This window comes from Meriones unguiculatus, chromosome 4, assembly GCF_030254825.1.
Source record: "Meriones unguiculatus strain TT.TT164.6M chromosome 4, Bangor_MerUng_6.1, whole genome shotgun sequence".
Classification (NCBI taxonomy): domain Eukaryota; kingdom Metazoa; phylum Chordata; class Mammalia; order Rodentia; family Muridae; genus Meriones; species Meriones unguiculatus.
In genome coordinates, this window is record NC_083352.1 from 101,283,693 (window position 1) to 101,297,485 (window position 13,793).

Consider the following 13,793-nt stretch of genomic DNA (forward strand, 5'->3'; position numbering starts at 1 on the left):
TCTCTTCTGGTATGAGTTACTTCTCCGTCTGTATTTCATAAAGCTTGAAGATAGTGCAGGACACAAAGGCCTCTTTGTGACCCCCTCTGAGGCTTAGCATAGGCACCCCTGTACGCCTGCAGATTACCAGGGCTCGTGCTCTTCTGTCCTTCACAGGTGGAATCAGCTTTTGGGTTTGATGTTTTGTCATTTCAGTGATATTTTTAATACCATTCCAATATATTTTAATGTATCTCAGTGTATTTTCAATGACACCTTTATTTGTTTTTAATATCCTAAATATGCTGCTGCTTTCATATAAATGTGCCCTTTTATTTTCTATGTATATGGCTAGAAGTTGACAGAATCGTTGTGGGTGTGGTGGTCACCTGTACTCCCAGCACTGAGGAGGCCGAGGCAGAAGGATCGTGAGTGTGAATTAACCTGGGCTGTATACTGAGGTCCTGTGGTTTTGTTGTTGTTGTTTGTTTGTTTAGTGGCAGGATTTTGGGGTTTGGGTGTGAACTATAGAACTTTAACTATGTATGGTGCGTGAAACACGCCTGCTGGGCTGGTAGATGCTAAAGAACGAGTAGGTTACTTCAGACATTATTTTCCAACCCCAAGCAAGGTTCACCTGGTTCTGTGCTCCGTTAGGACGGAACATGCAACTATTCAGAAATAAATTCTTGATTTCCAGAGTGTGTGGTTTGTCTCACTGGGGCAAGGGCCACCGTGAGCGTCCACGGCGGACAGTACTAGCTGTGCCCTAAGACGCCTGGCTGTGTGTGGGGCTGTGGCAGGGACGGATAGTGCTGTTTTGCTGGTGGCTGTCTCTGCAGTGGTGTACAAGGCAGCGCCCCACATGCCTTTGCAGCCGCCAGGCGCACAGGGGTGGCCTGCTCTGCTACCTGCCCCTGTGGAGCAGAAGCAAGGACTGCCCGTGAAGTATGATGAAGACACATTTCTCTGTGAAGTCGTCTGTTGCTTTGGACACCTGGAGAAAAGTATCAGGCACACACTGGTGCTTTTCTTCATCACCTTGCGGGCTTTCAGGAATTATGTGGTTGGCAGTACAGTGTGTTTTTATTTTCCTGTCAGTGGGGCTGGGTTGTCATGAGTTGAGGAGAGTTTGGGTGGCTGGCTCAGGCAGGGGGGCCAGCCCCACTCCACGAACCTCCTTGAGTACCCCGCCTAAACAACCAGCTCACTGTCCGGTTGTGGCAATGTATCCTTTGAGCTGCAGGCGTCAGGGAGAAGGGCGGTGGTGGGAGGCCTCCTTCCTAGGGGTATATACCCAGGAATGCCAGGTACACTTGAAATGCCCAGTGTGTGGTTGGGTATTTTTCTCCTCCCTTCAGCGGGAGGCGGCTTGCTCGGGAGCTTGTGCCTCAACTCTGAGGAGCTCCGCAGAGGCGCTGGGGAAAGAAGATCACCCTGGTGACAGGGTGTCAAGAATTTCTGGCCGCTGTGTCCAGCTGGCTTTGGCTCCGTGTTGGGACTCAAAACTAGCACACGAGTTGCTGGTAGCAAGCTTTGTCCAGGTAGTGCGGAAACTTCCCGCTGTAGTGCCCAAAGGACACAGGCCCAGTGGGTGTGGAATGTTTGTTGGAGAATGGTGACATTTTAGCAACTCCACATGGTGCGGTAGCTTGTCTGTGGTAAAGGACGTGAAGCACTGGTGCCTAGCTGTGACTTGACTCTGTGTTCACACACTGGTATAGATGTGGTCTGGTCATGGCAATTTTGTATGGGAATTCAGTGGAATTTAAAGATTTTTATTACTGTTATTTTTGTGCTGGGGACTGACCGTACGCCCTGAGCATAGGAGACCAGTGCTCTGCCACACTCTCCAGTTCTTTTTCATTTTCATTCTGAGACAGAAACTTGATAAATTGATCAGATTGCTGTGAATCTCAGATAGAGCTTGAGTCTCCTGTCTCTTTTGTAGCTCTCATTTTGAGAGCTACGATTACAGTCCTGCCTGGTTAAGTTGCAGATTTTTCTCTTATTATTGTTTTGGTTTTTTGTTTGTTTGTTTTTGAGGCAGGGTCTTATGTAGTCAGGCTGGCTTCAAGCTTGCTATATAGCCAAGGCTAACCCTGAACTTGTGACCCTTCTATCTCTACCTCCCAAGTGCTAGGATGACAGAGGTGTGCACTCTCAAACCCTGCGCTTGCAGGGTTTTAAGTATGTACTTTATTTTTATGTGAGTGGGCATGTGTGTAAAATGTGTGTGTGGATGTGTGTGTGCATGTGTGCCTGCCATGTGCTTATATTATAAAGGCCAGAAGAAGATCCCCTTGGAGCTAGAACTACAGGCAGCTCACAGCTGCCTGATGTGGGTGCTGGGAACTGAACTCAGGTCTTCTGGAAGAGCAGTACTCACTTTTGGTCCACAAGCCATTTCTGCAGCCCCTCTGACAGATTTTTAAGCATGTATGCGGATAGTGCAAAGCAATGGATACTCAGAAATTATCTCTGGTTGGTTCTAGAATGTTCTAGAAAAAAAAAACACACTAATTGAGTTCCTTTTTGTAGGTAGGCCTAATCGATTCAACGGTGTGGTGGTTTCATGACTGTGTCACCATTCTTGTACCTGATGTCCCTAGAAGAGAGCTCTGTGTAATTTCTTTTGATTAAGGTTGGCTTTTCAACAGTAGGCTGACAACTTGTCTTTTCATAGTCACTGTTCACTGAAGAGAAACCAGGGGCTATATCATTCCTAGCTCGCTCTGCTACTGTTTTTTACCTTGTGGGTGCACACTGAGCCATCTGAGGCCTAGACCACAGAAGACCTTTCTGTCTTCTGTGAGCCCTCCCGTTCACAATTTACAAGAGCAAGTAAGACCAGCTGGCCTCAGGAAGCGACGACACCCCAAACTCTGCCACCATTTTCACTATCTTTGATGACCTCAAGGTGCTAAAAGTGCCAGCCCCAAGCACACTGATGGATGGTCCCTTGAGGACTGTACAGCGTAGTTATAGCCTGTGTGAAGTTTCCATATTCCTTTCAGGTCCTAAGGGCTTGGCTATCCACCTTCAAAACCTGCCCGTAATATTTGGCATAATATTTGACTGTCGATGTATTTCTTTTTGTGGCCACAGGCCTCACAGGCCAGAGGCCCAGGAATCTGTTCTACAGAGAACAAAGACGGCTTGTTTCGGCTTAGAGACTGTTAAAGAATATTTCCTTATGGTGTTTAAACAAGCACCCTAGTACTGTAGCCAAATTCTAGACTGATCTGGAACGTTAGTTCATTTCCTACAAGGGGCTTTCACAAGCTACGTGTTCAGCTGGAAACAGGCTGGAACATCTTGGATTTCTTGTCAGGGGTTTTGGCTCTCAGAGCCAGCTCCTGTAAGTTACAGTTTTCAGTGCCAATTCCTTTTTTTGGACTCATTTTGCTCTTAGAGTGAGACCCCATCCAAGACAAGTCATAAGTGAGGGCCCCTGCTATTGGAATTGGCCAGTTGGTAAAAGTTCCAAAAAACCCTGTCTCCAACCATACCCTGGCATTGTGCCCTAGCCAGCGGCACTCCTCAAGAACATTGACAGTGCTTCTGAGGTGTGCATGGGGAACACTGGAGCACAGTGCATACTTCTCTACCTACTTACGTACTTATGTTTCCCCAGGAGACAGAGCCCGGGGAACCAGCACTGCCTCCCCAGCCCAGGTAAGACTTAGGGGCCACCAGCCACACCTGGGCAGCCTAGAACCAATGATGTATCTTGGGACTTGTCCAGTGAGAAAAGTGCAGAATAAGGACTTGGACCACGTAAGGGCCGTAAGAGCCTGCCTGCCTCCAGCCTCTCTTCATGCTCAGCTCAGCCTTCCTGGTGGGCAGAGCCATTAGCTTTCACGAATGCCGGCTTCACTCCCACAGTGACGTGTGCTAAATTAAATTGCTTTGTGCCTGATTTGAATATTTCTCTGAGTAGCTGAGGTGAGCTTAGGCTCACAAGTTCAAGACCAGACTGGACAACATATTGAGATCCCAATTCAAGAAAAGCAAAATCAGAAAAGGAGTTTCTCTGACCTTGTTTTGCTGGGTTTTATTCTGACAAAGACCATTTGATTCATATAGCACCTGTTCCTAAAGCTGAAGAGAATGGCTGTCTCCATCAGGCTTTGTCTGTGTCCGGTTAGTGTGAGCTTCTGCCATCGGAGACTCTGCACTCAGACCTCCTGCTGCTTGGGCCCAACAGATGGAGTCCTTTTCCTGTTCTTGAGGCTGCAGGGGTCACTGACAGCCAAGAGGAGGCCTGTTTGTTTGCTGCCTTCAGAAAAACAAAAGCAGAAGTCTTCAAGAAGAATATGGCTTCAAACAGTGGATTCTGAAGTTAACTAGGTGTTCTTCCTCAATGATCTTCCTAAAGCTGTAGTTCCAGTGTTAGTGTTCTGCTGGTGGCTTGCCTTCTGCGCGTCTGTTTTGTTGGGAATTAATGACAGCCTTCCTTTCCAGGTGGCCAGTGACTGGTTGTCTTTGTAGAATCTGGACAGTGACCAGGTGAGTGAGGGGTGATAACGTGTGTTGTCTATAAAAATCTTACCCAACTTTTCTTCCACCTATGGTTTGTAACACATCTGTCTCTGGTTCTAGGTTAACACCTCGTGTGACCTGGACAATAGGCTGGGCCATTGTGGCTGGACTTGGCTCCAGCTGTTTCTCTCCAGCCAGGATGCTGGGAACAAGCCTCTAGCACCTCCTTGGCCAGTATCCCTCTCACAGGCCTGGATGCTTTTGCTCAGAACTGGGGTAGCTGTGCCAGGTGGCCCTAGGTACTAACAGCCCTATACTGAAGCCATCTGAGAAGCCCACAGTGAAGATGTCCCATGGGAACAGAAAGCTACCTTTGTGCCTTGCCCTGATTTCCAGGCAGGAGAGACCTCCTCAGGCACCTTTTGTCATCTCTGAATGATGTGTTCACATTGGCTCCAGCCTGGCTCCAGTATTCAAGGCTCTACCACTGTGTCCGTTTGCTGCAGCCTGCCCAGGGCTTCATGCAGAGTGTGGCTTCATGCGGCAGAGCAGGTGATGGCAGGTGTATGTGTGGGAAACAGAGCATGTGTTGACAATGGTCTGGTCTCCAGTCCTCCACAAGTTTCCAGGTAAAGTTATGTCAGCGCATTTTAGTGGGCAGGCCAGGTGCACCCCAGCTTCCCGGTGAGGAGTTCACCCTGGGTTGCTGACTTGAGCAGGCGTAGAGAGACAGTCTCCAGGCCATGGAACATAGAGCCACAGACCTCTAACTTTCTATACAGATCCGAGGACTAAGTATAGTCACGACATCTTGCACTTTGCGTCCCTCCAAGTGTTGAATTTCGAAAACTGTACTTGTTTTTTAAGAAGCAAACGAACAAACAAACAAACATCCTATGTGTCTGCTCTTGCTGGTCTTTTGGCAAATGTGTTGGTGTTGATACTAGCTCATCATCAAGAGCAGGTGGTTAGAAGCAGGGTGGGTGCCAGGAAGCCAGAGGAGGACTCACCTTCTGCCAGATAGCAAGAGGGCCCAGAAATGTTCTGGAGTAATTAGACGGGCCATCTGTGGAGCGGGCAGGTGCCTGGGAGAATCAGTCAGGTGATACATGTTGGCTGTGAGTACTCAGGTCTACCTGTGCCTGTCCCCACTGTGACAGTGAACAAGCTCTGAAGATGGAGAAGTCCAGCTCTTGGCACTTGTGGTATAGATGAGTCCAACTGACCCTGTGCAAGGACCATGACAGCTAGGGGCGTGGCATTGGAAGTTAGGAAGTTGGGCGGCCGGTGGGGAGAAGTAAGTCTGGGGCCCGCCTGAAGAGTTACAATCTGGAGACACCCAGTGTGCCCTTAGCCTCGAGTCGATTTTTTTTTTTTTTAAACAACCTAAAATTTTGGACAGGTTCCAGAAAATCTGGAAAAAAAAAAAAAAAGAAAGAAAGAAATGTGTCATGGTTGATACTAAGTGATAGGGGTGCAGACCTGAGTGGATTAGATGGCTGGCCGCACCACCTGTTCTGCTAGTGTTACCCTCCTTAAAACCGCAGCCATCAAGTATGTGAAACCTCCAGCAGGTTCCTGGACACACCTTCACCTGCTTTCACTGAAATGTTTCCTTAACGTATTGCTGACGGGGATTGATTTCGCAACGTTTTAAAGGCTGTATCGATATGTGACATTCATCTTTCCTGAAGAGTTTCAGTAGTGGGAAGTTGGCTTTCTCTGTATGAGACTATTAACTGCCCCAAGACACTACGTGTTTGGAAATTCTTCACACCACAGAGGTAGGCTCACAAACACGGATGTTTGCTTCTAGAAAAGTAACTGAGTATGTATGCTTTCACTTACTGACACTCTGGTAGCACTGACTCTGTAAGTTAGACTTTGTCTTACATGGATAATGTAGTATCCACCATAAGCATTTTGACAATTTGTGATGTAGCAAGAAAAAAAAAAAAACATTCCTTCTAAGGAATTCTATTTATTTGTTCATTTACAGATAGTCCAGATTAGCCTCAAAGTTACTGCGTTGTTGTAGATAACTTTGAATGTCTGATCTTCCTGCCTCCATCTGCTGAGTGCCAGGGCTGCACAAACGTGTCGCCACGCTCAGCTCAAAACTTCTGAAAAACTCTTTGAGCTCCCAGCTTCATTCACAACCAGTGTGTATTGGACTTACCTTCTAGGCAGCAAAAACCGTGCGCCTACCCCCTAAACAAACAAGCAAACAGAACATCAAAATCCAGCTGCAGGAACACACGAAAGCCCAGAATACCCTTCATTCACAGGAGAGTGACACTCCACAAGTACACAAGACATGTAACGTCTGGAGGCCATGCCAGTCAAATAGCAGAGCCAGAACAAGTAGGAAGCTGAGCCTAGGCCAGGTGGGCAGATGAGGCAGCCCTGTGCTCTCAGGTTAAGGCCCAGAGTCAAACAGCCCCCAAACAGCCCAGCGCTTGGAGCTGAGACGGAACATCACAGGGTCAGGCCATTCTCCAGGGTCTGTCTGTCTCTGTGAAAGCCAACTACAACAGACAGCAGCATTCACCATCTGGGGGAAGATCACCTCGCTTGACGTTCCTCTGCCTTAACACTGAGTATCCAGCATTGAGCAGAAGATAACAGTGTCCCGAGACACAGGCCCTGTAGCTTCAAGGGTGGACTACTACATCAGGAAAGACGACAGCCATCACACAGGGACACACAGGCAAGGAAATGAAAGAAATGAAGACAGAATAAATGATAGAAGATTGCAAGATAATTGGACTCTCTAAAACAGAATCAAGTGGACATTTTAGAGCTGGCAATGAAGTATCAAAAATGAAGAATTTGCTGTAAGCCAGACACGGTGGCTCACAACTATAATGCTCCCCCCTACCCCCCGCCCCCCAGCATTTAGGAGGTAGATTCAGGAGAATCAGGAGTTCAGCCCCAGCTACCTATTGAGTATGTGATAAGCCTGGGTTACAAGAGATCCTGTCTAAAAAAACAGAAGAATACAAAAAAAACAAGAAAGAAAGAATTCATTGGGTAACTTGAAAACAGTTGACATAGCAGAAGACAACAGATGGCCTGTGGTAAATGCCTGGGCTCAAGGGGAACAGTGGTTGCCAAACAAACAGAGCACAGGGACGGTGGCTGCTGTACATGGCTGACATTCCAAAGGGCAGGACAGAAGAGAGACAGGAGCAGTAGCAGAGAAGATAGCAACTCTGAGTTGTCCCACAGTGTCCTATCAAGGGATTCAGAAGCTTCAAGAGTACCAGACAAAACAACAGCAGCAGAGGACACTGTGCAGGCACGTTGTGGGGAAGAGTTTTCAACGCAGCCAGAAGCGTGTTTTCTTCAGGGAACACTGACGTGTATGGCTGTGGCCCTTTGGGAGCCTCCGAGCCAGAGAGCAAAGCTGCCTTCAGGGAAAGGTTATAACCCTGGAGCCTTCACCCACAGGAGTGGGAACATTCTACACAGACAATGGAACAGTAAGGGAAGGCAGTCTCAGATCCGCGGACCTCAGGCTGAGGAGGAGGAGGTTGATGTGCTGAGTGACTCTGAGCAACACAAGATCTGAGCTGGCACAATGCCAGAGACTGCTTTTGTGGTGTTTCAGCTTAAGCAGAAGTAAAATGATAACGAAGAGGCCGACATGTTGACAGGCTCTTGAATTCTCTCCACAGTCACAGAGAATAATGACTAAGAATAGTAAGAACACAGCAAGCCTTTCACAAACAACTGAAAGTCTTGACGGAGAAGAAAAATAGAACGACGTTTGAACATACCCGCACAAAAGGATACAGGACAAGGGGCTGGGGAGATAGCCCCAAGCACAAGGCCCTGAGTTCCCTCTCCAGAGCCATATAAAGAGCCGGAAGTGCAGGCGTGCACACTTAAAGTCCCAGCAGTGGGGGACAAGACAACAGCGACCCTCTGGCTCACTGGCCAGTCAGTCTAGTTTAATTGGTAAGCTCCAGGACAAGAAAAGACCTGGTCTCAAAGGAAGTGAATATAGGTATCCCCAGTCTCCCCATACATGTACATGCACACACAAACACACATCACACTAAAAGAAAAGATGAAGGATGAATGGAAAATCATGAGAGGCTTGAACCTAGCTGCATTAGCAACTACAAACCAACACTCAGGATGCTGTAGCAAGAAGAATATGGCAAGTTTGAGGCCAACCTGAGCTATATATAGCAAACAAAACCTTAACCTCAAGAAAAGGGAAAAAAATCCTTATATTACTATAAATGGATTAAATATTCCCCCTCAGAAATTTGTCAGGCTTTCTTACACAGACACACACACATACACACACACACACACACACACCAGACGGACTCCTGTTAGCTTGAGCTTCTGGGTTCACATGCTTCTCTTGCCTCAGCTTCCCAAGTGCTGGGATAACAGGCGTGTACTGCTGTGTTCTTTTTCAAAAATTGCCAGACGATAGTAGTACATGCCTTTAATCTCTATGAGTTCAAGGACAGCCTGGTCTACAGAGTGAGTTCAGGACAGCCAGGGTAACATAGAGAAACCTTGTCTCAAACAAAAAAAGAAACACAACAAACAAACAGATAAATTCACACATACAACTATTTACTTTTTAAAAAGTTTGTTTGAGATAGGGTCTCCTGTGGCCTAGGATGTCCTTAAAATTGCTAAGTTGCTGAATATGACCTGAACTTTTGATCCTTCTGCCTCTCCCTCCAAAGTTCCAGGATTACAGGTGTGTGCCACCGTGCCAGTTTCTGTAGCGCTGGTGCTGGAGCCCAGGACGCTGTACCTGCTAGGCAAGCATTCCACCAGCTGAGCTGCATTCCTAGTCAGGGTCTGCTTGTTTTGTTTAGAAAAGAAATTCAATGCACTGCTAGGGGAAAGTAGGCACTAAAGTACTCCCTGCCTTTTTTTTTTTAAGTTTATATATGACAGGCACAGAAAAGTTAAAAACAAAAGGATTAAAAAAACAAAAACAAAAAGATTAAAAAAAAAAAGATACACCAAGCAAACACTATCCTAAAGAAAGCAGGTACCACACAGTGATTTTAAAGTCAGTGCATGGTGATGGCAGGGATTGTTCTGGGTGTGTGCTTCATAGCTCAACTTTAGACTAGGAAGCAGAAGTTGGGAGAACCAGGAGGCATAGAAGACTCTTGATTATGACTTGGCTTTCAGCATTCTCCGTAACTGATCGAGCAGCAAGCAAGAATTTCAGCAAGGATAGAGGGGATTTGAACAGTTTTCAGTGCTGCTAACTCAACCTTGAATTCTGGAGTAAACCCATCTGGTTACAAGATCTTGTTCTTTTCCTGTACACAGAAAGTTGTTCTGTGTCTAAGACAGGCATGGAGGCACACACCTTTAATGCCAGCACCTGGGAGGCAGAGGCAGGCGGATCTCTGTGAGTTCGAGGCTAGCCCGATCTATAAAGTGAGTTCCGGGACATCCAGGGCTACACAGAGAAACTCTGTCTCAAAAAAATAAAAAATCTGTGTCTATATTCACAGACATGTTGGCCTTTAACAATACAGTTAGGAACTCTACACTGTGCCTTCAAGTGCAGAGTATTCCAAACTCATAGGAGGAACGTTTTACCAGTGTAGACCAGCTGGGGCCATACACAACAACATCAAAGGCCAAGACTGCAGAGCAAGTGCTTTGACTGACCTGCAAACTGAGATTCGAACCCAGGAGCAGGAAGACACTAGACAGCACACAACACTTTATTTTTCCTTCCTTCCTTCCCTCCCTCCCTCCCTCCCTCCCTCCCTCCCTCCCTCCCTCCCTCCCTCCCTCCTTCCTTCCTTCCTTCCTTCCTTCCTTCCTTCCTTTTATTGTTTTGGAACAATAGCCTAGCTTGATTTCAAACTCAGGATCTCCCTGCCTCAGCTTCTGCTGGTATTGCAGAGTGACCACTCTGGCTTATGTCTTCTTGAGACTCCGTCTCCTCCTATATCCCAGGCTCACCTCAAACTCACTGCGTAGTTGAGGATGACCTTGTACTCCTGATTTTCTTTGCTTCTGTCTCTTAAGTGCTGAGGTTAAAGGAGTGTGCTACTGTTTACAGCTATGTTCTGTGCTTCGAGGTAAGGCTTTCTTTGTAGCTGAGGCTGACCTCATGTCAGGACGCGACTGCCTCTGCATCGCTGGTATTAGGATTACATTCTATCAAACCGTAGACCACCTCCATAACGGCTTATAAATAATTGTACCTTAGAGAGAAAAAGGAAGGTTTTGAATTTCCATGTCAAGAAGGGAGAGGAAAACACACACACACACACACACACACACACACACACACACACACAAATGTAAAGAAAGTAGCAGGAGGGAAGTAAAGGTGCCCTGAAAAAAGGGGCAGAGATGGCTCAGCAGGCAAGAGCGTACCCGAACAAGCATGCGCCCCGCCCGTGTTTGAGTTTTAATCAGCCATGCTAAGTCCCAGAGACATAGAAAGGAAGTCCTAAAGGAAGACGTTTACTGTATCCCTGACCTTTAGGAATAGGAGGCATGTCTCACTATGCCAGAGCCACACAGGGAAGCACTGGGCACTCGGGAGGCAGAGGGAGGGAAGGACGTGGAGGCAAGAAGAAAGAACCAGGTGAGGGATTGTGGGGGCGACTCCTAGTTCTCTGGCCCCTGCTCCAGGCATCTAAGGCAGGCAGCAGTGGCTCTAGGTATGGGAGTCCCTGTAGAGGAGGGTTAGGAGTGAGGCTCTGAGCTGCTCTGGAACATCACTCTTCTCGTTGCTGTGACCAAATGCCCGATGAGCAACTTAGGAAGGAAGGGTATATTTTAGGTCCCAGTTGCAAGGGTGCAGTCCACCGTGGAGAGGAAGACATGGTAACAGATGCTTGAGGCAGCTGATCATACTGTACCTGCTGTCAGGAAGCAGGGGGAGATGAGTGCCTACCTCTAGGCTTTTTTGGTGATTATGTGCACTGTTGAGTTGGCAATATTAACTTTCACAGGCGGTTGTTTACTGTAGGGAATGACCAGGCCTGGAAGTTGCCGTCCCTCCAGGGCCCCCTGTATCAAAGCTTCAAGTACAGAAATTAGAGGCCATGGTTGGTAGAAAGTAGAAGGGAACCCGATGCACACTGACATTGTAGAAGCTGTTTAGAATTGCTGCAGTAGAGACTGGCACACGTGGATGAGTAGCCGTACTAGAGGCCACAGTGAAGATTGTGTGTAAGCTACATGGTGCTGAGAGAACTGGAGTTCTACCCCGAAGAAAAGTCCTGTGCCCTCCTCCTCACTAAGCGCAAAAGGTAGCTTGAGTTGAACTGTAAACTTTGAAAAGTTGCTTAGCCAACGGTCTGTGATTCTTTGGTGCCCAACAAAGATAAGGAGTTGCTGTTTATCCACGTGTCCAAGGCACACCTGTAGGCATCATTTCAGCGCCACTGCCCACTAGGCCCAGATGAATCTGCAGAGATGGGCATGTTGTGATCCGTTTGCACAAAAGAGTGCTGTTCAGCAGTAAGCAAGAATGGACTGACTGCAGCTCCGCAGACCCATGCTGACTGAATCCAGTCAGTCACGGGCAGATGACTCCACAGACACCAAGTCTTAGAATAGCAAAACCGAAGAGCAGAGCAGTCATTCAGTGCCTTTCGGGGCTGGCTCTGATTGGCCTGAGGGGATCCTCCGCGTGCTGCAGATTATTCTTAAGATGTGTACTCTTTACATCAGATTTAAAACTTCCCAGGGCAAGACTAGAAGGCTCAGCAAGTGAAGGCACTTACCAGCAAGCCTGACTACTTGAGTCTGATCCCCGGAGCCCTCATGGTGGAAGGCAAGGACCAACCCCTGCCAGCTGTCATCTGACTGTCCTATGTATGTCCCCCCAAAGAAGTAAATATGTGTAATAACAAGTGTTTTTTTTTTAATTCTGAAAATAATTTGAATGTCTATTTTTTATTTTATTATTTTAATACATGAAGTACATTTGTAAGTGGGAAAATGGTAGAGCTGTAGAGATGACTCAGAGATTAAGAGCACCCGCTGCTCTTCCAGAGGTCCCGAGTTCAATTCCCAGCAACCACATGGTGGCTCCCAACCATCTATAATGAGATCTGGTGCCCTCTTCTGGCGTGCAGGTGCACATGCAGATAGAATGTTGTATACATAATCAATACATAAACAAATAAATCTTTTTTTTTTAAGTGGAAAAATGAGGCATAACTTTTTTGGATCCATTGAGATGCATCACAGTTGCAGTGTTTTGGAAATTGTCACTCCGTGAAGAAGCATGCACATGACCATTCATGATGACTCCGGAAGTGTCCACTTACTCCTCCGTCTATATGTTCATTCAGCAAACCTGCCTATCCTGTCTCACTCACTGGTGGTCCTCTGCATTCTTGAGAGTAAAGAAGAGGTTCCTGAGTGACCACTTGTGGATTCCACAGACAGAGCATTATTGTTGGCATCTGAAGGTGGCATCCTGTGGCTCAGCAGCGGTAAAAACATGAGACCAAACTGCATGTTACAAAAAGACAAGCAGTGTTTCCCTGGACACAGGCAGTTTCAAAAGATGTTTTCTAAGTGTTGCAGACTCACGGTGTACCGGCTAACAGTGCAGAGTTCGGCCTGTTTTTGGTAGTTGGCTTGGCCTGCATTTTCTGATAAGGTTGAGGGCCTCTCGGTGCGTGAGTTGCTGAGAGGCAGTTAAGGTGTGTACATAGCCCACACTGGCCTCAAACTCTCCGTGTCCTCACTCAGCCTTTGCAGGGTGGGGTGACAGTGGCACACGTATAGAGTTCCTATCTGCTGTCTGTCTCTGCTCGGGGAAAGGCCTGTCCTAAAGGTTGGGTACATGGGGCATTGTCCAATCTAAGTTGTTTTTTTGTTTTAAGGAAAAAAATCTTTCTATAGTCAGGTGTGGTGGTGCACGCCTTTAGCCCCAGCGGTCAGGAGGCAGAGGCAGGCAGATCTCTGACTTTGAGGCCAGCCTGGTGTACAGAGTGAGTTCCAGGACAGAGAGAGCTACACTGTGAGACCCTGTGTACAAAACAAAAACAGAAACAAAACAAAACACAAAAACCGCTTTCTATCTAAGTATCTAACATATATTCTGAATTTTATGCTTAAATGTAAATATACAATTAAAAGATTAAAAAAATTTACAGTTTTATTTGCCCTAAAAAGTGTGTCAATGGAAATTTACTGAATAATTTCTAACAGAGTCAAGATGATTACAGTTTTATTCTCACTTATTAATGTGATGAATTTCACTGGTCGTTTTCTCTCAGTGAACAATGCTCGCCTTCTTTTTTGTATGCACACACATAAATGTTTGGTACCCCTCTCCCATGCCCTTT

General features: G+C 46.9%; 1 protein-coding gene across 2 annotated transcripts in view; it reads left to right on the top strand.

Annotated features, from left to right (window-relative positions):
* The window catches only part of Zbtb46 (zinc finger and BTB domain containing 46), a 73,334-nt gene that overhangs the window by 49,377 nt on the left and 10,164 nt on the right, over positions 1-13,793 (top strand). The gene's annotated exons all lie outside the window — the stretch shown is intronic.